Consider the following 26,559-nt stretch of genomic DNA (forward strand, 5'->3'; position numbering starts at 1 on the left):
AAATATAAAACAAAAGGGGAGGAAACACTCCCTGCCATCTAAGAGCTTACATTCTAACTAGGGATGTTACATGCCAATGAAAAGGCAAAGAAAGGCTATCTACATCTCAGCTCCTTTGGTTTCTCCCATCTCTCTCCTGCCTCTGTTTCACTGGTTACTAACCACTGATTTTCTGTCCTGGCTTCTTTTCTTTTTGCATTATTTTGGATACTTGAAGATAGTAATAATTTGTCCAAGTGTAGCTTATAATTGTTTAAGGAAAATAAACAGAGACAAATTGAGAGAAGACTTCCAAGGAATGAGGGCACAGGATCATAATTTTTTTTTTTTTGCAAGAAGGGACCTTAAAGAATCATTCAGTCCAGAGGTTCCCAAACTCATTTGGCCTATTGCTCCCTTTTCAAAAAAAATTACTCAGTGCCCCCCTGGAAATCTACTTTCTTTAATCCTTTAGTGACTTTTTAAAAAAAAAAATTGCATCATTTCAAAAACATATAAAATATATTTTTAAATCGTGCACTTACATTTATTAATTTATTGTAAATTTGTGAGGTTTTTCATGCATTGAAATTTTGATGATGCAATATTGTGTCATATAACCATGTAGTATTTTATTCTAAACAAGTCATTACATACACATATTCTTGCCGATGCATGCTGGACTTCCTGACAATGCACGATATGCTCACCTGCCAACACTTGCTTGTTAAGACTTGTTATCAAGCCTGACCACTGACTGGTTATAACTTGCATTTTGTGTGTTTATTTGCAAAATAATGCAATCACTATGACTTTAATTCTGCTACACAACAGATGAAACATGTAAGAACAATTTTTCAAAATTTTCTTATCTCTTTTTCTTTCCTTATGCTTCCACTGCTACCTTATTTTTATTCACTGCCCTGCAAGTGCTACTACCACCTCCCTGGATCATTCCAGCACCCCCCAGGGCAAAGCAGAAGTCAGAGAGAGTTCAGAGGAATGGTCCAGGATTCTGGAATTCAATGCAGAATAAATCAGGGACACACACTACTAGATGAAGGTAAGTAGTTCATGTGTCTTACACAAGTCTTCAACCCAGGGGACTTCATTTAGAGGCTGGGATATTCCTTCCCTTGGGAAGTATAACATCTAGGCAAAGGTGTTCTGGTAAATATTTAGAAATGTTCCTTCAGGGGAAAAACATATGCAGGACACACTTTTAAACTCAATATACATTATTAACATTTCTCCATCACTTTCTTAAGTCTGGACAATCAACAAAGCAATAAATAGAGCCTGGATTTGTAGCATTTGCTGATTTCCAAGATGTAGATGACCCACTGAAAATTTAATAATAGGGCTCAGAGCCAGGATGAACTGGCTTTAGCACACCCCTGCATCTATGACAGAACAGCATTAGCTGACAACCAGCTGAGAGTAACACTTTTGTAGGAATAAGGCAATGAATGGGTACGTGGACAGGAAAAGAATCAAGCATAGGGAGAAGATTGCAATCAATCAATCAACAAAAATTCTACGGTCCATACACACACACACACACACACACACACACACACACAATAATAGATTTTAGAACTGGAAGAGATGTTAGACGACATCTAATTCAACCTCCTAATTTCTCAGATAAGAAAACCTCTGCCCAGATAGTTTAAGTGATTGATCCAAGGTCACATTAAAGGTAAAGTTCAGAGCCAGCATATGAACCCAGACCCTCTGTCTCCAAATCTAGCACATTTTGCATAGTATTACACTACTGTGGGAAGTTATCAAAGATTTTTTTCATTTAATATTTTTCTCCAGACTGATTATGGCTAATTACCTCATTCAGCAAGTAAGAAAATTCTTTTCATTTTCCCTAGGAAAAAGGGAAACTCTATTGTTAAATTTGTTATTCGGAAAGAATTTAAAATTTGGCTCTGTAAGAACATTGCCATTTTTCTTCCTTCAGTCCTAACTTATTTTATGTCCTACTAGGAGAAAAAATAATCATGTTCATTCCAAAACATCACCTTCCTCTTAAAACTCTATCTCCTGAAAAATAAATTACATGTAGGATAATAGTTTTAATCCTGATACATGAAGTACTAACCTTTAAAGGTCCATTTCATAAAGTGCTTATGACTTTCTGTCTGACCTTTTATTCTTGAGCTACTTGACAACATATAGAACATCATCATTAAACCTATTAATATTAAAAATTTCTGTGCTGTTACGAAGGAACGTCACTATCAGCAATAGGAGTCAGGAAACTAGGCCTTCAGTGCAATCCCTACAGGCAAAGGCCTGTTTCCTCAGTGGCTTTGAGCAAATCACTTCTAATTTGTAGATGACAGAAAGCTGGGAACAATAGCTAACACACTGGAGGGCAAAACTAGTCCTTAAAAAGATCCCGATGGGCTAGAACATGGACTTAAATCTGAAATGAAATTGACCAGAGATAAATGTAGAGTCTTATACTTGAGTTCAACAATCTACTTTGCAAGCATAAAATGGAGAAGGCATGAAGAGACAAGAGTTCATCTGAAAAATAACTTGGGGTTTTAGTGAACTGCAGTTAGACTATCAGTTAACAGTGTGAGATGGCAGCCAAGAAAGCTAAATCAGTCTTAGAGAAAAGTACATTGTTTAGGAATAAGATGATATTTCTACTATATTCTATCACGGTCAGACCACATCTAGAGCACTGCGTTCACTTCTTGATGTCATATGTTTCATGGATTGTCAAGGCAAAAAAAAAATCATCACCATGTGGCTAAATCAACTTTTTCTTAGTTGGCAAGGTTGAACCTTGGAAAACAGACTTAGTCTGGCTTCAAGGAATACCTGAAGCCTTTCCAGCATGATGGAGGCTGCCATAACCATTAAGAATTCAGAGCCATTTGTGGTTCCTCCTATTGGTTCTAATTCTTACTTACAACATCACTAATGTGAAAATATGTTTAATAAGAATGTATATGTATAGCCTATATCATATCGTGTGCCATCTTGGAAAGGGAGATGGGGAGGGACGGGGAGAAATATTAGAAACTCAAAAGCTTATGGAAATGATTGTTGATCAATCAAAAGAAATTAATAAAAGTTAAAAAGAACAAAAAGAATCCAAAGTCACCTCCACATCACTCACCATAATGAATATTGGAATAGCCCTTGTTGGAGGGTTTCAATTTACATCATTGGAGGGAACTTCAGAATCAATGAGATCACAGATCACTTTGAGTGTAATAAGATAGAGTGTGTCCAGAAGAAGGCAATCTACATAGAGAAGGGACTCAAGTTCATGTCATAGGAGAACTGATTAAAAGAACTCTACCATCTAACTTAAAGAAAAAGAAACCAGACGGGAGAAGGTATTGGAATATTATAGCTGTCCACAAGGATCTGCAGGGCTGCCCCTTGGAGAAGCGATTAAATTTGTTCTGCATGGCTCTTTTTCTGGCTGGAATCATGGCAGGCATAGAAGAAAAGAAGAAACTATCATCCATTCCAGAATTCCTTCTAAAAAAGTGAAAGGCTTTTGCAGTACTGAAGTCCAAACTCCTGAAAAAGGAGATGGCTATAAAAAAGCTGCATAAAATACTCAGGAAAGTCATCTATGGAAAAGCTAAAGTCTACCATAAGGAGTACAGACAGATGTACAGAAGTGAAATCCAGCTGGCAACTACTATGTACCTGCTAAACCCAGATTAGCTTTTGTGATCAGAATCAGAGGTATCAATGGTGTTAGCCCAAAGGTCTGAAAAGTTTTGTAGCTTCTTCATCTTTGCCAAATCTTCAATGGCACTGTTGTCAAGTTTAACAAGGCTTCAATTAACATGCTGAGGATTGTGGAACCATACATTGCATGGGGTTACCCAAACCTGAAGTCTGTGAATGACTTGATTTACAAACATGGTTATGGCAAGATCAAGAAACAGAGAATTGCTCTGACGGATAATGCCCTTATTGCAAAATCTTTTGGTAACTATGGAATTATCTGCATGGAGGATTTGATCCATGAGATCTACACTGTTGGCAAGCACTTCAAAGCTGCCAACAATTCCCCATGGCCCTTCAAATTAACTTCTCCATGAGGTGGAATGGAAAAAAAGACTACACATTTTTTGGAAGGTGGAGATGGTGGTAACAGGGAAGACCAGATCAACAGGCTTATTAGAAGAATGAACTAAAGGTCTCTACCATGATTATTTTCTAGTGGTCTGTTAATAAAAATGCCTGTGAAAAAATTGAAAAAAAATTCTTCTGTATGGCCCCAAAGAGCAAAACTTAGATAAACAGATGGAAGTTTCAGCAAGACAAATTTAGGTGTGATATAAGGAAAGACTTCATAACAATTATGATTACCCAAAAGTAGAAGTGGAATGAACTGCCCTAGTAGATGGTAGGTTCTCCTGTTAGGCAATGCCTTGAAGAAAAGGCTGGCCACTTAGGTATGGTTAGAGAGCATATAGGTTGGACTAGTTGCCCAGTGAGGTCTTTTTCAATTTTGAAATTTCATGATTCTATGAAATAAAGCTGGGAAGATTGCTGGAATAATGGTGGAGTTTAGTCTCTTTTCATTTTGGAATGGTTCATGTTTATTCCTTCCTTCCTTCTTTCTAATATACAGTCCTTTCAAAAAGAAGATAATATGCCAGAATCAATGTAAGTAGGACATCTAACAAAAAAGGACAAATAATAGTTCTACGACATGGCAGTTTAAAGGGGGATGGAGAGGAGGATAAGGTAGCTCTGGAAAGAAGAAAAACAAAAGATACAAAAGGAGAAAGAGGAGGAAAAAGGAGGCAAGAAAATAAAAAAGAAAGAAGCAAGAGAGAGAAATAGATAGACTTCAAGTAGGGAGGTTCTGAAGGGGTCTGTGTTAACCCAGGTTTTCTTGCTGTTGTTCAGTCGTTTCAGTCACGCCTGGCTCTTTGTGACTCCATTAAGAGTTTTCTTGACAAAGATACTACAGTGATTTGTCATTTTTTCCCCTCCAGCTCATTTTACAGATGAAGAAACTGAGGTAAACAAGGTTAAGTGACTTAACCAGGCTCACACACTGCTAAGTGTCCAAGGTCAGATTTAAATTCAGGAAGATGAGTTTTTCTGACTCCAGGCCCAACACTCACCCACTGCGCCACTTAGCCTCTCTTAACCCAATTTAAGCAACTTTTTTTTACTGTACAATGTGATCCTTCCTGATAATCAGAGTAAATCATCATCTTTTATCACTGCCCTTAGGAATTCCAATGAGCCAGCTAACGTTTTAGAATAATCCTTTATGCACTGTGAAATAAAGATCTTAATTTTGGCAAAGCCTGTTTTTGAGAAAAGGGTTATTTTTTCCTCATTGAAGAAGAAAATATTTGAGCCTCTTTCTTGTGCTTCTTTGTAGAATGAAATATTTGTATGTATTTATGATTGTTAGGATCACAAATAAAAAGAAAGAATGTAAAAAGAAAGAAGAAAAGACCAGTCTTAGTGGAGTCTATCCATCTAGTAACTGAGACCTGGAAAGTCCCCTTGATATTCAAAAACAGTCAAGTTTGTCCTTTGTTGATTGTTCTTTGAGAGATTAGTGTCATACAATAATACTAGGAGGTTAAATTTCAAATTAACTTTTATTAGCCTGAATCTTTATTTCCTAAATAAGATTTTAATAGCTGGCACTTACATAGTGCTTCAAGATTTGCAAAATGCTTTATGTGCATTCTCTCATTTTATGCTACCATAACCCTGTCAATTAGGTCCTATTATCAAGTCTATTTTACAGATGAGGTAGACAGGGCTCAGAGGGGTCACCAAAACTTGCCCAAGATGACCCAGCTCGTAAATGTCTAAAGGGTGATTTAAATTAGTCTTCATAACTCCGTGTCCAGTGTTCTAACTACCATATCCTTCCTTAAAAACAACTCAGCTTTCTCTAGTGCTTTCCACATAACGAGTGTTATCATGCTCATTTTGCCAATGAGAAAACAGATTAAGGGTTAAGTGAGTTGTGTATGGTCAAGCTTATGTCACACAGTTTGGGTTGAGCTCTCCAGACTGTAGTCAGTCCTCTGACTCCACTTTCCACTAAACCACATTGCTACCCTCAGTCTTATTTTAATTGTATATGGTAGAGACCAAACAGACAAACAAAGCCCTTCAGGAATAATCTATTAAAGATTCTCCATAACTTTCCAACAACTCTAACAACAGTATCCCTGAATCACAGAATCTCACAGGGTTGGAAGGGAAGGAAGTGGCCATCTCACCTAAACCATAATGGACTCTCTACAGCATCCTCCAAAAGTGCTCAACTACCCTTTGCTAGGATGCCTCCAATGAGGAAGAACCAGGTAGGCGGCTCAGTACCTAGAGAACTAGGCCTAGGCTCAGAAAGACCTGAGTTCAAATCCTGCCTCATATACTTCCTAAGTATGTGACCCTGGCCAAATCACTTTGCCTCAGTTTCCTTATCTGTAAAATGGGGCCAGTAGTAACAACAGCACCCGACCAGTTTGTTGTGAGGAAATATAAATATGTTATGTATAAGCATAATATATGAACATAACATATGTAATTATATGCATAAACATATAGCATATAATTACATAGAAATATGTAATATAAATATAGTTAAATGAGATTATATTTGTAAAGTGCCTGGCACACTGTAGACACTATAGAAATGCCTCTTCCCCCCCCTTCTCTAGGCAATCCACTCTACTCTGGAACAGTTCTAATTGTTAGGAAGCTGTTCCTTTCCTCAAGCCTAAATTCACCTTCTCAAAATTTCTACTCATCGTTTCTAGTTCTGTCTTATAGGACTCATAAGAACACATTTAATCCCTCTTCCATGTGACAGCCCAGTAAATATCTGATGATAACTTTCACATCTTTTTTTCCCCTCCTCTTCTCTTCTCCAGGGTAAACATCCTAAATTCCTTCAACCAGTCCTCATATAGCAGGAACTGAATGCTCTTTTCCATCCTGGTTGCTCTTTAGCTCATCTACTTCAACAAGCATTTACTATACATCTACTTCGTGCTAGGCACATTGCTAGATATTAGAGATTCAGAGACAAAAATGAAACAATGCTGCCCTCTGGTACTAAAAATAGTGCTTCTACCTTTTGTTGTCTGATCAAAGTAAACTACTACTAGACAAATTTAAATAATGCTTCATATAAAAGCTGTGCTCCTGACTCTCTGAACTTTGCCACCATTACTCAGCTGTCTTCTCACCCTGGGACTTCCTCCGGTGCCAAAGCAAGTTCTATTGTGGTTTGAAATTATATTTGACAGAAGCCTCTAACTCCAAAACCAAGTCTAACACTCATCATATTACCCATTACAGCTTCAATCCTTTGCATTGCAAAAATTTTTAGTCCATGAGTCTTCACAAAAGGTAAGGGGCCATAGAACTTTAGAACTGGAAAGGATCTTAGAGATTTAGTTCAAAAATTCAACTCTGGACACATTTATTAAGCATCTAGCATGTTGCAAGGCACTGTCCTGGCAACAGGCATACAAAAGATCAATCTATTCAGAGACCTCATTTTGCTGATAAGAAAATTTGCCTATATCACTTTTGTAGTAAGTAGCTGAGCTAAGATTTGAACCTAGGTCTTCCTATCCCACAACCAATGTTCTTCCTCTTATACTATGATGCTTCTCTTATTATCAGCTAATACCCTAATTAGCCAAGAGGACTCAAGGGATGGTGGAAAAAATCCTGGTCTAGAATCCAACTTTGGCTCTGTCATTCACTACCCATGTCTTTAGGTAAGACACTTTGTCTCTCTCTAAGCAGACAGAAGAAAATGGCATCCAATAAATTAGAATATTATTTGAGGTTCTGGTATTTTTTTCTTTTTTGTGTGGATTAAGACTTTATTTGTAAATTTGCTTTAGTGAGTAATAGATTACGAATAGGAGAAGTCATCTTGGAATTGTTTGAACAATTTGCATTTATCTCCCATAGGATTTCATCTGTTTTTCTCACTGACTTTTTGGTTTCATTTTTAAATTAGCAGCAACACTTAGCCCAGGGCCTCCCATACAGCAGACTCTCAATAAATATTTGTTAATTCAATTCAGTTCAACAAACATTCATTAAATTCCAACTACTTGCCAGGCACCTAGTAGGCATTCAATATACAAAACCAAAAAGGAAATATTCCCCGTCCTTGAGAAGTTTACATTCTTGGGGGGATTACATTGAATTGAATTTCCAGTGCAATGCTATGGCAATGAAACAGAGGCACTGAGTTTCAGAGCTGGACAGCACCTGAGATATCACCTAACCCAAGCTTCAATTATGCTTAAGAGAATATTCAGAGGCCCAAACAGGTCAAGTGATTTGTCTGATTAATTAGTGGCAAAGCCAAGACTAGACCCTCATCTCTTGACTTCCAATTCAATTCTTCATTTTTTTTTCAACTAGATTCCATCGTGTCATGGAGCTTTTGTTGTGCCAACCCTGTGCATCAGAGGATATTCAGAGGGCCAGAGAGGTCAAGTGATTTGTCTAATTAATTAGTGGCAAAGCCAAGACCAGACCCCCATCTCTTGACTTTCAGTTCAATCCTTCATTTTTTTTTTCAGCTAGATCCCATTGTGTCATGCAGCTTCTGTTGTGCTAACCCTGTGGCTTAACAGGGTTTTGAGTAATATTTCTTTTGTAAGATGATGAAAGGATATCATTAGCCTAACGTGCAGAGGAAAAAGTCTGATGGTGGAAACACGTTTATTTGTAATGGCTTGTTCTCAGTCTTTTTCCCATGCTGCATAGGAGTAGAATAAGGATAAATTCGCATTAGTCACTGCTCAGAGCTTTGGCAAGAGTCAGAAGTAGGTCTGTTCCCTGGGCTGTCAAACAACAATCTGATAAAGGAGGCAATGTTTCATCCTTTAATTGTGCTAAACAGATTTTAATAAGAGAATATGGATTCTTATCTTGGTTTTGATAAGCTATGGAAATCAGATTTTTATTCCCCTGCATGGTTTCATCTGCTGGGTCACTTCAGAGCGCAGAGTTGTAATTCATTTGCTTTAAAGGATTAGTAAAAGTCCTCTTCTTAATTAGATCGTGGAACACATTAATAGTTACTTAGTTCCCTCAGTATGAGTAAGGGTAAAACTGATACTTTTCTCAACTATTGGAATCAAATCCTGAACTAGAATGAAACTGAAAATGAACTTTTAATAGTCACCCCGCCCCAAACCCCTCATCTTCCCTTTGTGGACAAAGCATTCTACAATTTGCCACAATTCGTTATCTTGGTCTCAGGTGGGATCAGTGGGGATTAAAGTACGATGAAGGAGAGTAAGAAAATATTGGAAGAGGGAGATTCAGGAATATGGGGATCAGAGAGAGGATTCTTGACCTGTATCTGGTTTAATCCATTGTGCCTTTCCAAAGACAGAGGTTGTCCCAAAAGTCTTAGTACAGTTTTAAAATATTAAAGGCTAAAAATGCACTAAGACTTGTGGGACATTCTGTACATTCACAGCATTTATTTACAAATGATTTTGCACCAACAAAGATTTGTCCATCTTGTCTCAGTCAGTATAGCCGTCGAAAAGAGGCCTCAAATAATTCTGAGTATGTTAAAGTATTTAGGTCAAACTTCCACTCACAATGGTACCTTTTTGCTGATTCCCCTAAACAGAAATGATCTCTCTCTTCCCTAATCACAGCACCATTTGCTCCTCTCCCTTCTGTGATTTGTGTTCTATTCTGCAATATGATGATTTGTGGTATTGGCCAACCAGTACTGATCAAGTGCCTAATATGTGCGAGGCATTGTGGGAAGTGTTGGGATCCTGCCTCTATACCTGAATTGTGGGCCCATAGTGAACAGAGACCCTATTGATTAGTTTCACATGCATGTCAGAATCGAGCCCAGGGCTTTGCATTCAGTAGGTGTTTAATAAATATGTGTTCATTTAAACAACTCATCCAATTTCACATGGTAAACCCAGAATAGAACCCAGGTCTTCTGATGCCCAGTCAGATGATCATATGATCACGGGTCAAGAGCTTGGAGGGAATTTAAAAGCATTCTGCCACAACCAAAATGGCACAGTGGAAAGATTGTTTGGATCTGTAGTTAGAGGATAGGGCTTCAAATCTCAACTCTGCTATGTACTATTTACATGAATCTTATACAAATGATTTTACCTTATTAGTCCTCAGTGTTCTCATCTGTAAAATAAGAGGTTGGGCAAGATGATCTCCAAGTTCCCTTCCAGATCTAACACACTACATTTTATGTGTTGTATTTGTGAAAGTCAAAAAATCTAGGGGAAAAAAGACAATGTATTCTATAGCTCACTTACACATAGGGCCACTGGGGAACATTGATTAGAGTATAGGGTCTCCCTAAAAAGATCTAAGAGATATAGATACAGATATAGGTAAATATAGACATATGTTTATTGACATATTCTCTTTTTGTTGTCTCCTTATTGATATCTTTTATTTTTGCTCTCTATGGACAATAGAAATGGCATTAACACAAAAATATCCATTTTATCCAGGAGCTTGGCCAAAGTATCCAGGAGCAATTGCCACAACAAGGATACCAAAAGAGCTCACAAGTACCCTTGTCCGCAAACATCTGACTTACTTGCCGCATGGAGAGAAATAACTGCCCAGGATAATACCAGATTAGAATTAAAAAAATAAATGAATCTTATGAAAAAAGTTGATGAGCAGTATTGTCTCATAAAGAAGAGAGTAGCAGTGCAGGATAAAATCACTTTAAATAAGTTATGGTGAGATAGCCAATTAATCAAGGTCATATCAAGGACATTTATGAATGAAAATTTAAAAAAACAGAAGAAAAATGGAAAAGATTTAGAAAAATTTATTATAATAAATTGTTTTCTCCATGAAGACCAATGGAATCACCACCTTTAGAGTATAACACCACAGTCCTGAATATGTTTATAGAGGTGATAAAAATGGCACTAAAGAGAATAAAGATGGGTAATGCAGCCTGTCTGGACCAAGTATATGTATAGAGAGTAAATGCTTAAGGAAACACAATTGTGAGGATATTGAGAGACTGACACACACAAACAAAATTAAAGGAATCACTAATTACTTTCTTCCCATATGTACAAAGTCTTTATGAAACTCATCTGTACATGAATCAAGGGTTTCCTGAAAGAGGGTGTTAGTAGTGAACAGATTTTTGCAAGCAATATTAATTAATGGACTACATCTTTAACATTTCACAGCTAACTAAAAGTAGTAGAGAATATAAGATCCCACTTATTTGTCAATGATATTATTTGTTAATGATAAAAAGCATTTGATCTGATAAAAAAATCACCTTGCCAATCTCTTTTTCAAAAAGGTACCCCCTATCCATTCACCAAGATCATTCAAGATTCCTTGAAAGATTTAAGTACATAGATGACAGTATTCAATGATCCTCTGACCATAAACACCAGGTGGGGCATAAAAAAGGTAGATACTTGCCAAAGATATTTGCTGTAGTGATGGAGAAGAGTCCAGGTTGAAAGTCCAAGATTCCCTGGAGATGATGAGGTCCTCTAGGTGTTCCTGTTCACAAATGATATTGTTCATATTACATCAAGCTCTGGACATTGCAGAGCCTCTTAATCAAAGAATCTGGCCTGACCATTCACAGAAGAAAGACCAAATGGATGAAGAATATCTATTGCCCAGATTACAATGTGCATTTGGATGGACCAACTATAGAGCTTGCCCATCAGTATGTATATCTTGGATAGATAATACATCTAGACAATGAACCAGACTCAAGTTGAACAGGAGAAAGAGAGAGGGTTGGACTGTTTGGGGGAATTGCTTCTCCTGGAAGCAAAACCCTATCTTTTTAATATCAACATCCTCTCTTATGGCAGCAAGACATGGAATAGAGCAATTTCTGAAGAATCGAAAATTAATATCACACAGAGGGCAATGGAGATGTACCTGGTTTTGTGATCAGGCTGCTATTTATCAACAACAAGGAATTCCAAAGGAGAACTAAAGGTCTTCAAAGAATTGTATGATAGGAAGAAAAGATGAAGGGATCAAGTGATGAGAGTTAACAGACAACAGGAGCATTCCACCAATATGTTCATGATGTCAGAAGAAAGTGAAGAAGGTGGATATCCCGTGCAAATCCATGGGAAGAAACGATCAAGAATTCCACAGGATGGACAGGCATGGATGGGTCAGGTTGAGAACTGTATCATAGAGGGAACTTCCCAGTCAATGAGATCATAGGTCCATTTCAGTATTTGACAGTATCTTACATTTTTATATCACCTTCATTTCCAAACATATTCTTTCCCAATAAGAGCCAGACCTTGCGACAAAGAATAAAACAGAAAATGGAGAGCAGTTCAGCAAAACAAATACGACAAGTGAGCCTGGAAAGCACATGGAATATCCCCCACTGATTGTCCCCTACCTCTGCAGGGAAAGGAAGGAGGCATATATTCTCATCTCTTCCTTGGAATCAAACTTAGCTACTGTAATTACACAGCATTTATTTTTCCTTGGGGTTGTTTTCTAAAAAGTATATTTGTACTCCCTCCATATTCAGACTTATCTCCAAAGTAATCAGCTATGTCTCCAAACCACATTGAAAACTAAGCCCTTCCTTCAGGTCTCCATTACCAGAAAATCCAGAGCTCTATGACCTAATCTCATTTTAATGAGGAAACTGAATAGTGATCAAACTATCCAGGGAAGATATGATTTCCTGTGGCCTTGAGAACTCTCTCTCTCCATCAGACCAGATTTATGCTGCATTAAAATGAAGTAGAAATTAATGTAAAAACATAAATGTAATCACCAAGTATACTATCTCTGGAAGGAGATTGTGTGGTATAGTAGAAAGAATAATGGATTTGTTGTTAGAGGACCTAACTCCAAATCCCATGCCTGCTGCTGTGATTTTGTGTGACCTGTGTGACTTTGAACACTCTGGGCCTTAGATTTCTCCTTTGTAAAATGAGAGGAAAGACTAGATAGCCTCTGGGGTCCTAGAGCCAGATTAAACTGGTCCCAAGAGCCAACTGTGCAATTTTCACTGTGAACATCTATATCTCAGAAATTAGCAAATATTACAAATTGGGATTTGATTTATTGTTTTGTTGGTTGTCTAGACTGAAGAAAGGGATAGAAGAAATGTGAATAATGAAGATTAAACTTAAAGATATGTCAAGCATACTTTTTTTTCCCCTTAAGAGAGGGTTGTTGAACATTTACCAGTACATCTGTGCTGAGGCCTTCTGGCTCTAGCTCTGTGATGCCTCAAGTATCCATGTGATTGTACATACATACATACATACATACATATATATATATATATATACATATATACATATATACATATATACATATATATATATACACACATATATATTATTTGTGTATATATACATATATACATATATATATATATACACATATATATTATTTGTGTGTATGTGTGTATATATCTGTGTATATACACACACACGTTTGTAGGCATGTATATGTGATCTAATTATGGTGACATATACATACACACACACACACACACACACGTACTCCAACTTGTCAATATCCCTTCTAAGATGTAGTTTCTAAGATCAAACCTGTAAAATTAGCCCTGCTAGCACTACCTTCTAGCCGGCTTAGTCATGTCTTTAACTGGCCAAATCAGGGATTTTACTTCCACTGAGAAAATAGGCCTTGTTGGGACAGCTAGGTGGTGCAGTGGATACAGCACTGGCCCCAGAGTCAGGAGGACCTGAGTTTCAATCTGGCCTCAGACACTTGACATTTACTAGCTGTGTGACCCTGGGCAAGTCACTTAACCTCAATTGCCTCACCAAAAAAGAAAATAGGCCTTGTTGACCCAGTGGGTTCAAAGAAGTATTCCTGTTGGCATTAAGATCAATTACAGGGTTCTCATTATTACTCTAAAAAACAAATGATATTTCTTCTATAAGACACACATAGGACCAAATACATTTCTCTTGAAGGAATACCAGATTTGAGACAGATAATTAGAGGGTTGAATAATAGCATGAAATTATGCAATTTCCTCCCTAGAGAGATAAGGCAGAGCCTCCTATTGCTTTCACTGGTAGGCAGCTTAGACTATATCTGAACTATGTTATCACAGGCTTTTCTTTCTTGTGAACTGACCAACTGCCTTGGGACAGGTAATAAGAACAGTTATTGCCTTAAGGGGAAGACACGGCCATCCTACCATTGCTCCTCAGCTGCCTTCCTAGAGCCTCTGGGCCCAACCTACATACCACTCAGGTTTCCTAAGCTCAGTACTTCTCTCCAAGACTAATTTAGTATTTTCCAAAGGCAGCAGAGAGACAACCAATATTACCCAACATCACAGATTTAAAGCTGGAAGGGACTTAGAGGCCATTAAGTCTAATCCCCTTGTTCTACAGATGAGGATACCCATAAGAGATTAAGTGACTTGGTCAAGGTGATACAGCTAGTACATGTCTGAGGTAGGATTGGAATCCAGTTCTTTCTGCTTCAAAGTCCAATCCTCTATCCGCTGTATCACATTGCCTAATTCTTGTCCATTTATTCCTTGAGATTTGGAGCCAAAGCCCTCCATTTATTTGCCCAGTAATGGTAACCTGGGTTCGGTAAATGATGATACTCTCTGCTGTGAAAATGGAAGAAAATTCCTTAATCCCTCAGGGTCCAAGTTGACCTCAGTAATTACCCTCAGTGCCCAGAATGTTTTGGCCTTTTTTTGTAGACCCAGCAATTAGTGCAAGGCCCGGCACGTGGTAAGGGCTTGTGGATTTGACTTTTTTAGGACTGCAATGCAAGTTGGGTTGGGATTATAGCTCCAAAGCATTACTATTTTAAGATTACAGATTTAGACCTGGAAGTGACCTTTAAGGCTATTGAGTCTAGTATTATAGATAAGAAAACTTTGTCCCTTTCCAGATACCTCACTTAGGAATTCTCTTTGCAGGCAGGAATGGCAGTTACAATTATGCTTGACATATTTCAGCTGTTCCCTTAGATGCCACAGCTCTGCTGGGTTCTTCTAGTTACCATGCTAACATTAATGAGATTAGTGGCAACTACTGCTAATGGGTTCCCTGGTAGAAAAACTTTTCCATTTCTGTTTGCTAGGGCAAAAGGAAAGAGAAAAGTCTTTCCCTAATGCAATGTTACAAACCACAATGGAACTGATCATTCATTTATTGTTGATCTTTTAAATATCATTAATATGTTTTGTTTTGAAACAAAAGATGCTTCACAACAAAGACCCAAACAAAGCCTCCACAAATCACATCCCACAAAAGATGAGGAGGAAAAAAATAGAACTTCCTTATAGTGTGGTTGTGACTAACAGCACATATTGCCTTCTACTTTTGTACATTTTTATACTTTACTAATTAACAAAAATGAAAAATGTGTCCTTTAGATTGAATCATATAGTACCAGCATTGGTCACAGTATTTAAACTGAGTTTTTCAAGAAGTATTTAAATGCTTACTTTGTGCCAGGTACTCTGCTAGCCACCGAAGATTCAATGACAAAAATAAAATAAAAACTGGAACCTTCTTGGCCCACTATCCTCCTTATGGAGATAACTTCTCCATGTTTAATATTTTCAGCAGAAAGCCTTCTCTCTGTCTCTCTGTCTCTCTCTCTCTGTTTTTCTCTCTCTCTTTTTTATCTCTCAAACAGCCCATCTTCCCAGATGGACTTGGGCAAATGTTCCAGGAATGGGTTCTGGAGAGTATGACCATATCTAATCTGTTGTCCTAGATGGGCCTTGTCTTGAGAGCCAAACAAAGGAACAGTGTAATGGTATGGAAGAGAAGGTAAGGGGACTGAGGCAGGGAAAAATGAGCTTGTGGCACATTTATTTTCATCAATAAAGATTATTAGATCCTTTATCCCATCACCATCATGCCTTGCCAAGCCCCAAACTTGCATTACTCCTATAATCAACTACCTTCACTCTTATTTGTTGTTCAGTCATTTTTCATTCACATCCAACTCTTCATGACCCCATTTGGGGTTTTCTTGGCTTTTCCTGTCCTTCTCCAACACATTTTACAGATGAGGAAACTGAGGCAAATAGGATTAAGTGACTTGCCCAAGATTATACAGCTAGTAAGTGTCTGAGGCCAGATTTGAAATCATGAAGTCAGACTCATGAACTGATAACTATGGCAATGAATAGTTTCAAATCAGACATTCAAGATAGCAATAACTCTCAGTTCCTCAGTAATTTTCCAGTAGCTTAAAGGTGCTTGAAATTCATGAGTCTGTTGTGCATGAATCCCACTGAATTAGGATCTAAGGAAACCTGAGTTCTAGTCTTAGCTTTGCCAGTAACTAATGTGACCATGGACAAAACATTTCATCTTTTTCAGCTTCAACTTCCTCATCTGAAGAATGAAGAAGTTAGGCTACATGATTTCTAAGGTTCCTTTTAGTTTTAAAATTTATTCTAGTAAAGAATATAACCAATTAAATGCTTCCTTACTTTGCTCTCCTCCCTTCCATTCATCTTATCTTGCTTCAAATGGCTAAGAAATTTATTGAGATTTCCCTTTCTGGCTATGTCTCTCTTCCATAGAATTTTTTGTCTATTACCATCTTAAAAGTGTATCTGTTAGAATTTTCTTCTCTCTCTTTCTCTGTCCCACATGCCTTCTTCTCTTCTATTCTTATGATAGGTACTTTAGCCATTTTTATTCTAGAAGGTCAGAATGCACCTCTCAGTGTATTTTAAGTCATATAGTTCCCCTATCTCCCCCCTGCAGCTACTACAGTGTTTTCTCAGAATAAATGGCCAATGTATTTTTATGGAATTCTCCCAACTTTTCCAAGAAAGGAATAGACTGACCTTGGACTTTGACAGGATTTTTTGTAGGTTCATCTTAGAATGGGTCAACAGCTTCCTAACCTACACTGAAATCTCTGTGTTGGAGCTATTTCAGCTCCAACATTAATAATAACTAATAATAATAATAATGTACGTGCTGCTTTAAGATTTGTAGAGTACTATACATACATCATCTCGATTCATACTCACAAATATTGTTATACTCATTTTACAGATGAGAAAACTGAGACTCAAAGAGATTAAGTGACTTGTCCACGGTCCTATAGATCGTGAGGTATAATTTGAATCCAGATCTCTCAACTTCACATTCAATACTCTTTCTACCATACCAACATTTGTGGTTATCTCACATATAGATTTTTAAAGAGTTATTTTGCCTCATATTTCCATCACTTCGGTATGTAAATCAGTGAATTAAAATATACGGTTATTATATAGCGTAACTATTTTCTTGAGTAATATTTAACTGATTTGAATATAAATTTAAGTTGGGAAGGAAGAAAAGAGTACTCAAATGAATCTGTGATCTCATTCATTTGGGCAATCCCTTCAATGATTAGCTGACATATCTTCCAAGTATTTGACTAGTCTTTGTACCCCAAGAGACATATGATAGGGGAATAGGTTGCCATATCTTCATCATAATAGTCAGCCAACAAACATCAAACTGAGACCTGGGAAAGGCCTTAGCTTAAAAAGGCCAGGGTCTCTCACTGCATCTGGGGCAAATGCCAGTCATTCTGACTTATGTCCTAGTTCTGCTTTCTTAGCTATATATCAGTTCAAACAAATCTTCCTAGGCTTCTCAGAATGTTGCTTATTTATTTTTCCTTATGGCACAATAATATTCCCTTACAGTTACAGAGAGGTAGCTTTGGGACCTGGAAGACTTTATACATGTTGACTGTGTGACTCAAAGCAATTGACTTAACTTCTTCATGCTCCTATGCAAACTTGAAGACTATAAAATTGCAAAACAAATGCCAATTGGCCTTAGTAAAGGGTTGTTCTTTTAATTAGAAGCTCTGTATAGCAATGAAATCACAAATAAAAAAAGGAATATATCATAATTTATACATCTACTCCAAATGAAGGACATTCTTTTTGTTTCCAGTTTTGTTTTTGTTTTGTCCTTGTTTTTGTTTTTCTAGACTGGGCCCATATTCAAAGAGGGTGAAATGTCTTAGAAATTACATGTACTTTTAGTTTGAAAAAGTTGAATCGTAATGCAAATTAGCACAGGTCCAAAAAACACATGGCCTTAAAAGAAATTCGGTCAGGCTCAAAATGAACCATCTCTCAGGAAGTAAGAATGCATATTGCAGGAACGGAAATTATGATCTCAAGACACCCACACTATATTCCTTTGCGCTGCAGATGCTTAGCTGCATCATACAATGCATCATTAGCTAAATGTGGGAAAATCAAGTGATGATGTTGCAAGCTGGTGAAATATCTTTTGTGGGAGTTCAATTTACTTTATTTGAATTTAGGAGCCATACCTGAAATTAGAGAAGTTACAGAACTTGCTCACGACATTTTTCTTTTAATTAGCAATTCCAAGGATTTGAAGTAAGCAATTTTATTTGAATGCTGTCAGTCATTTCTGTTTTCAGAATCCATCTTGGAAGCATCCACAAATCTTAGGGAAGGAAGGAAGACTTAAGATGTCATCCAGGGGCAGCTAGGTGGTACAGTGGATAGAGTACCAGCCCTGGAGTCAGGAGGACCTGAGTTCAAATCTGGCCTCAGACATATAACACTTAGTAGTTGTGTGACCCTAGGCAAGTCACTTAACCCCAAAAGAAAAAAGAAAAGCAAGATGTCATCTAGTCCATCTCCTCTTTTCTGATAGGACTACACTTAATTTGCCACCTATAGATAATAATCAATCTTATTCTGAGCTACCTTCAGAAGAAATTTCACAAATATTCCTCAATTATTTATTCTGATAGCTATCACTGTCCACAAATTCTTCCCTAGGCTAAGCTTAAATCCCTCTTGCTCCATTTTGCCTAAATCCTCATCCTATCTCCAGTGAAGATAGAGGAGAGCTAATGGATGATGGGCTTTTGAAAATTATCCTGATCTCCCTGGTCTTTAGTGAGGCTAATTACCATTCCTTTCCTCTTTCCTCAGATTAATTGTCCACTCTTTTAATCATCATTGTCTCTCCTCAGTGAAGATCTCCAAGATCTTCAACATACATGCCCCTTTTTTTCAAGGAGACCATTTAGTTTTGTATCCCAAGGTTCTGCCTTTCATTTGCCCTTACTGAATTTTATTGTTTTCTTTTCCAAATCAGTAAGTTGGTTTTGAATTCTGCTATGGTATTATTTGACAAGCTGTTGGTCACCTCCCTTTTTTTTTTCATGAGTATCTCTTGTGTGTCTTGATTGCAACATATATATCAAAAGCATCATTTGCCTGAGACTCAGGAACCAAGGTCCTTCCTTTATTTCATTTTGTTACTATTCGGCTACACCTACTCATAGGATGCTCATTAGATTTAAAGCTTAGATTTCATTTAATTTAAACTACTCCTTTAATTTTTTTAACACACTTAATTGATGCCTTTTGTCTTTCTTTACAATGCCACCATTTCCTCTTCACCTCCTTTCAGATTAAACTATTCCTGGTAACAAAGAAAAACAAACAAAAAACCCAATACAGTACAGTGACCACATTTGACAGCAAACATGACATTCTACGCTAGAAATTCTACTCCCCTCTGCCATGTTTTTCATGACCACTTTTTTTTTTTAACTTTCATTTCAGCATTTTTGTGTGTGTGTGATCTTGTCATTTGTACGGTTGTAGCCAAACATATAGTACACTTTTTTCTTCCGTCTTGGCCCATTTCCTCATGCATCTCTACATAAAATCTTCTCATAGTTCTCTGAATTCCTCATATATATCTTTCCTTATTGCATAATAATACTCTATTTCATTTCTATGCAATAATTTTTTCACTTATTCCTCAATTAATAGCTATCAAATTTTCTTTCCAGTTCTTTGCTATCACAAGAAATGCCTCAGTGAATATCATGGTATATATTGAATCTTTTTACCTGTGTGTGATTTCTTTGCTTGTATATGCCCAACAGTTAACCCTTTAATTTTACAAAGAACTTGAGACTTAGAGGGGTTATACATTTAATAACAGATCCAGAATTGGAAAGTAGATTGACAGAATACCAATCCAATCATTACCAACAAATCACTGCAGGCCTCTGAATGTAACTTTTGGTAAAACTGATCAAATACTATCTTTCTGTATAAGCGTGAAAGGCAAAGACCTGGAAAGAACTTGTCCCACTTAAACATGGCTCATTCTGTAAGGAGGGTGACAAATAATTAATTTTTTTTAAAAAAGACAGTTATGAAGTATTTACTATGTGCCAAGCCCTGTTGAGCGTTGGCAAAAGAGACAGTCCTTGCCTCCAAGAGCTTACACATTCTAGCAGGAAAAGACAAAATGTGTAAAGGAATGGGAGTGGTGGAAGAGGGAGTCTTTTGATCTAAGAAATCACAGGATGGTGAGAGGAGTCATAGAACAATCAAGTGACAAGCCCTTTCAGAAAGGATAATGTTGATTTGATAGTTGGTAGTAGACAGTGGAGCTGGTGGGGCAGGGTATAAGGCAGTGGTTCCCAAATTTCTTTGGCAGACCACTCTCTTTTCAAAGAAAAAAAAATTACTCAGCTCCCCCCTGGAAATTTACTTTCTTTAACCATTTCGTAGGGTTTTTTTTGAAATTTGTGTCATTTCAAAAAATGTATAAAATATGTATTTTTAAATGACACATCTTAAGTTTAATAATTTATTGTAAATTTGCGGATTTTTTTCCTGCATTGAAATCCTGATGAAGTGGTAGTATCATATTGTAAACAAGTCATTATGCACACATATTCCTGCCAATGAATGCTGAACTTTGTGACAATGTGTGACACCTTCACCTGCCAATACTTGCTTGTTAACACCTGTTGTCAGACTTGACCACTGATTGATTATAACTTACATTTTCTGTGTTTATTTGAAAATAACGTAATCACTACAACTTTAGCTTTGTTACACAATAGATGAAACATGTACTAACAGTTTTTCAAAAAATTCTCTTCTCTTCTTTCCTTATGCTTCCACGACCCCCTTATTTTTGTTCAACATTCCCCAATTGCACCTGAGGCTACTACCTCCCCCCTGGATTGTTCTAGCACCCCCCACCATTGGGCAGTATTGCTCATTTTGGGAACCTATGGGGTGGTATATTCAGTAATTCTAGTGGGGTAGGGTAAGGTTTAGCTCATCTCCCTGTGTTATGCCTCTTCCCACTCCATTCCATAGTCTACCCAGCTGCCAAAGTGATCTTTCTACAGCACAGGCTTAACTATATCACCCCATTTGCCATTCAGTGAAGTCCAGTGGCTTTCTATTCCAGAAGCAAATATAAAATTATCTGCATGGCTTTTAAAGCCTTTTAGAATCTAGTCCCTTCCAACCTTTACAATGCACTTTGCTTTCCTCCACATATTCTACAATCCAGTGACACTGGCCTCCTTGCAGGTCCTCAGACAAAACAATCCATCTTTTAACACTGTGCTTTTTCATTGGCTGTCTCCTTTGCCTGAAATCTCTCCCTTATGTCTCTATCTCCTGTCTTCTTTGACTTCCTTCCATTCTCAGCTAAAATCATACCCTGAGAAAGAAGCCTTTCCTGGTCTCCCTTAATGCTTGTGCTTTCTCTCTGAGATTACCTCTAATTCACCCAGTATATGTCTTGTTTGTACATAATTGTTTTCATGTTGTTTCCCTCATTAGGTTATGGGCTTCTTGAGGGCAAGGACTGTTTTTGCCTTTCTTTGTATCCCTAGAATTCAGCTTGTTACCCAGAATTCAATAGACATTTAATAGATATTTAACTGACTGACTATATTGGTTGTTTTCCTCAGTTGTCTGGAACTTAGACCAAATCTCAAAAAGTACATTCTCATTGTTAGATTTTAAAACATTGAGTTTGTCCTAGGAAAGAATATAGTCAATAACTACAATAACATAAATGAAAAGAAAAGCCACAATGGCAATGGGAATGAGGTACAACTGTGTAATTTAAATGACCGAGATTGGCCTTGAAAAAGAGATGAAAAAAATATTTCTCCCTTCCTTTTTTGCTGAGATGGGAGGACTGTGGATGTGAAGTACTGACTGCTTACTCAGTATGTTAACTACTTTTATTTTCTTTTCCTTTTTTTTTTTTTTTAGTTTTTATGACTGCAGATGGCTTATGGTCTTTCAATAGGTTTTCCTAGTTGTCCGACTTAATTAACCATCTTACCAGTGATAATGTTTGGTACAAACAGAAGTAAATGAAAGAAATATATAACTCAAGAGATAGTTCAGACACTAAGTGACAGGGAGCAATAACACATGGCCAGTTTATGTCATGTGCCCTATTTGCATCCTCACAATATAAGGTCCCTAGGAGGTTGGATAGAGCTGTTGTGGAGAGGCTTTCCAGCAGGACATTCACAGGAGTGGCCTGGCATGAGAAGATGAGGCAGGTCATAATCTGCACCAGTAGAGGTGCTATCTCAGTGAGGTCCTAGAGCCTTTGTAGTATTGAAATGGTATCATTCATCCTTCGTTCTTGAAGAAGACCTATGACATCATGGGGGTGATGTCATGACTTGCAAGTGAATTGGATTTAAGTGAAGCAGAGCTGTGCAAAGTCATCAGCCTCACTCTCTCCTCCACAGTCATTAGAGTCCAATGGCAAGACATAGGTAAAGATGACCGGTGATGGCCCTGGATGCAGTGAGAGACACTGGCTTTTTTCAGTATTGAAGGGGGAGATAAAATAAAGATTATATGGTTTTACCTTTTGGATATCCTGGCTACTTATTTCCCCTCCTCATCTAATAAAAGGACGGCATTTCTTTTTATCATAGAATTATAGATTTGTAGGTATGAGATCTTAGAGGTCATTGAATCTAACCTTCTCATTTCATAGATGAGGAAACTAAGTCCCAGGGAAGTTATATGACTTACCCAGGGTCACTCAACTGTAAATATGAGGCAGCTGAGTAACACATGGTTAGAGCACTTCTATGAGTCAGGAAGTTAGAGCATGCTTTGAGTCAGGAAGAACTGAGTTCAAATCTGGTCTTATATACTTATTAGGTCTCTGACCCTTGGCAAGTCATTTAAAGTTCTATTTGCTTCAGTTTCCTCATCTGTGAAATGGAGATAATAGAATCTGACTCCTGGGGTTGTCAGCATAAAACAAGATGATATTTCTCAAGTGCTTTCTATATAAATGCTAGCTATTATTAAATATCTGGGGTGGGATTTGAATCCAGGTCTTCCTGCCTTCAAATGTAGCATTTCAGCCATTGCATCATGCTGCCTCTTTCTTCTGTAGCTGATTGTCGTCGCAAACTGAGTATTATTATTCTAAATTAGTTTTGCAGTGCAAGGAGCTATCAAATATTAAAATGTTAAGGCAATTTTTCTGTCACTTTGGGAACAATATGGGCCAATTCTATCTTTCAAGGTTAATTACAGATAAAGAATGTAATTAGCTCTTTGCTAGAAGAGATGTTTGTAAACCTGGGTAAGTGATCTAGAAATATCATTGTGTTTCCTAATTGTATTAACAAACACCATTTACATACTGTCTTGCATCTGAGGATATTAAAATATATTTTAAGTACTAACTCATTTGTAATCTGAATATGCAAAGTTAATGAGCAGGAGGAATTCTATTAAGAATCAATCAACATAGGATTTTTAAGTATAGAATTACACTCTCTAAGAAAATGTCAAGGTGGCACAGTGGCTAGAGCCAGGCCTGGCATCAGAAAGACCCAAGTTCAAATCTGGCCCTGACACTTAACAGCTACACAATCCTAGGCAAGTCACTTAACCCCGTTTGACTCAGTTTACTCATCTGTAAAATGAGCTGGAGAAGGAAATGGAAACCACTCCAGTATCTTTGCCAAGAAAACTCCAAATGGGGTCACAAAGAGTCAGATACAACTGAAATGACTGAACAAGAAGAAAATGACCCAGTAGCTCTATGCAGTCACATGAAGGCTATTGGATACTTTAAGCTTTACACTACAAGAGGAAGACCAAGTGTCCAGCCTCAAACACATATTACCTGTGTACTTGAGTAAGTCACTTAGCCTCTTTTTGCTTCAATCTTCTCATCTGTAAAATAGGGATAACAATGGCACCTACCTGCCAGGTTTGTTGTGAGGATCAAAAGAGATATTTGTAAAGTAACTAGCGTTGAGTCAGGGACATATAAATTTAGCTAGTCTTGGTCATAGTAATAGTGCCCTCTCAAGTATGGGAGAGAGTGACAGAAGCAATCTCAAGAAGGATTATGGAACTCGATTACCCAAGGCCACTCCCTGGAATTTAGGAAAGACAATACCAATAACTCAGGACACCAGGCCAGCTTTGAAGCCATAGCAAAAGTAATACTTCAGCTACAAAACATCAAGAGAATACAGTATGCCCACTTTACTTATGCATAAATGAGTATTATATGCATCCCAAGAGAAGTAGATGAAACCTAGAAAACACAAGAGGAAAAGCAATAGTGGTATGTTATGTAGCTAATACACCCAATAGTTCCCTGGAAGCTGGTGGGGTTATTATTCAAATCAAATGAGTTAACATATGTAAAGTGCTTTGCAAGTAGTAGTGTTATGTAAATGCTAGCATCATCATCACTATACTTCAGTAAAAATCCACCTACTGTTTATTTCATCAGTTTTTGTAGTCATTTGTTATGTATGTGTAATAGGGACACGGCAGGATAACAGGCCTCCTATGAATGAATGCCCATAATGTCTGAAGCAAAGATGCTCCTTACTATTCACTAGAGGAAGTTCTAGGACATCTGAAACCCACAGGACTAGGGTAATATCAGGAAGCTGCAGAGGAAGAGCCAGATGATAAAGGGATAGAATTAAGGGATGGAAATAACAGTCCTAGGGTATTCCTGAGCATCAATTGGCAAGGAAAAGGGGCGCAAAACTAGAGCATTGTGCTATCATGGGTCGCAGAGCAAGAGATGTTGGTGCTGCCGCTGTGATCAGTACCCTCAATGCCCAGTGAGGGAATGAGTATCCAGGAGATTGAAACCCATGTACTAATTGTCACTAGCAAACCAGAGCCAAGCCAAAACAAGGCCAACCACAAGGGGGTCAGTCAGCAGATCTTCACGCAGGCTATTACATTCATGCTAAGAGAAGATGAAAGAATGACTAACAATGTCCTCACCTTGTCTGCCATCTATTGTTCCCCAGGACCCTTCCCATTAAATTTACCATTGAAAGTTTCTTCACCATGCACCATCTTGGGAAGTTTAGAAGCTTGTGGCCATTATTGTATGGGGTCTGAGAATCAATTAAGCAAAACAAGATTGATTAAGCACCTATGAGGTGCCAGATGCTGTGACGGTGAATATTAAACATTACTATTAAAGTGAAACTGTCCCTGCCCTCAAGGAGATAGCATTCTATTGAGTCTGCTACTTGATTCTTACTCTATTTCAGAGGCTCAGCATGGTCTATGAATAGATAGTGTTGTGCTGGTGGGGCTCAGACCATGATTCACACTATTATTCATACCATGATTTACATCATTCACACTCAATATAGACTACACCGGAAACGAGGAAAAGTGGCAAAGGGCTGAGTCAGAGTTTTCAAGGACCCAGTGATGCACATGTATATATGTATGTACGCATGTATACATGTATACATATATATAAATGTGCATTTATCGATTACTTTGAAAAAGGATTTTTGTTTTTACCTGATTCTAGATGTCAAAGAATTATAAACTAGGTCAAATGAAAATTGCTATTTCTTGTTATAGAATAGGTGTTACACAATTAAATTCTCTGCAACTTCATTTCTTAGCCTAATATGTGGAGAGGTTGCTGGGTTAGAAATGATTAGACCTAGGTTCTTTCTTGTTTCAGATAATGCCTGCCTTGCCTTTATAATGAAATGGTTGTGAAGATGAAATGAGATCACATCCAAGAAAGTGATTTATAAACTATAAAATGCTCTAACTGTACCTCACATTAGAGCCGTTAAAAGTTTCAAATGAGAAGATGTGTTAAGTGTTTTGCAAAATTTAAAGCATTATATAATTATCAGTTTAAAAACTGGAAGAGAAGGACAGCTAGGTGGCGTAGTGGATAGAGCACCAGCCCTGTATTCAGGAAGACCTGAGTTCAAATCTGGCCTCAGACACTTAACACTTACTAGCTGTGTGACCCTGGGGAAGTCACTTTACCCCGTGGCCTTGCCAAAAAAAAAAAAAAGAAAGAGAGAGAGAGAGAGTTAATAGAAAAAACTGGAAGATAGTATTATTATTACTTCTGATAATTATTATGTATTCTTAGTGATGTTGGTGATAAGAACATAGTATAAGTGCATAAAAAAAGTTTTCTTCTAATAATAATAATAGCTAGCATTTATATATATGGCCTACTATGTGACAGGAACTATGTAAAATGCTTTCCAAATATTATCTCATTAGAGCCTCAGAACAACCCTGGGATCTAGGTACCATTATTATCCCATTTTATACTTGAGGAAACTGAGGCAAATAGAGGTTAAGTGACTTGCCCAGTGTCACATAGTATATGAGGCTAGATTTTGAACTCAGCAGCTCCTGAC

At 37.5% G+C, this 26,559-nt stretch overlaps 1 pseudogene; it reads left to right on the forward strand.

Moving 5' to 3' along the window:
- Positions 1-3,447: 3,447 nt before the first annotated feature.
- Positions 3,448-4,231, forward strand: LOC110198550 (large ribosomal subunit protein uL30 pseudogene; annotated as a pseudogene).
- Positions 4,232-26,559: the final 22,328 nt, after the last annotated feature.

Source organism: Phascolarctos cinereus, unplaced genomic scaffold (assembly GCF_003287225.1).
Source record: "Phascolarctos cinereus isolate Bilbo 61053 unplaced genomic scaffold, phaCin_HiC Scaffold_4;HRSCAF=312, whole genome shotgun sequence".
NCBI classification, from domain to species: Eukaryota; Metazoa; Chordata; class Mammalia; order Diprotodontia; family Phascolarctidae; genus Phascolarctos; species Phascolarctos cinereus.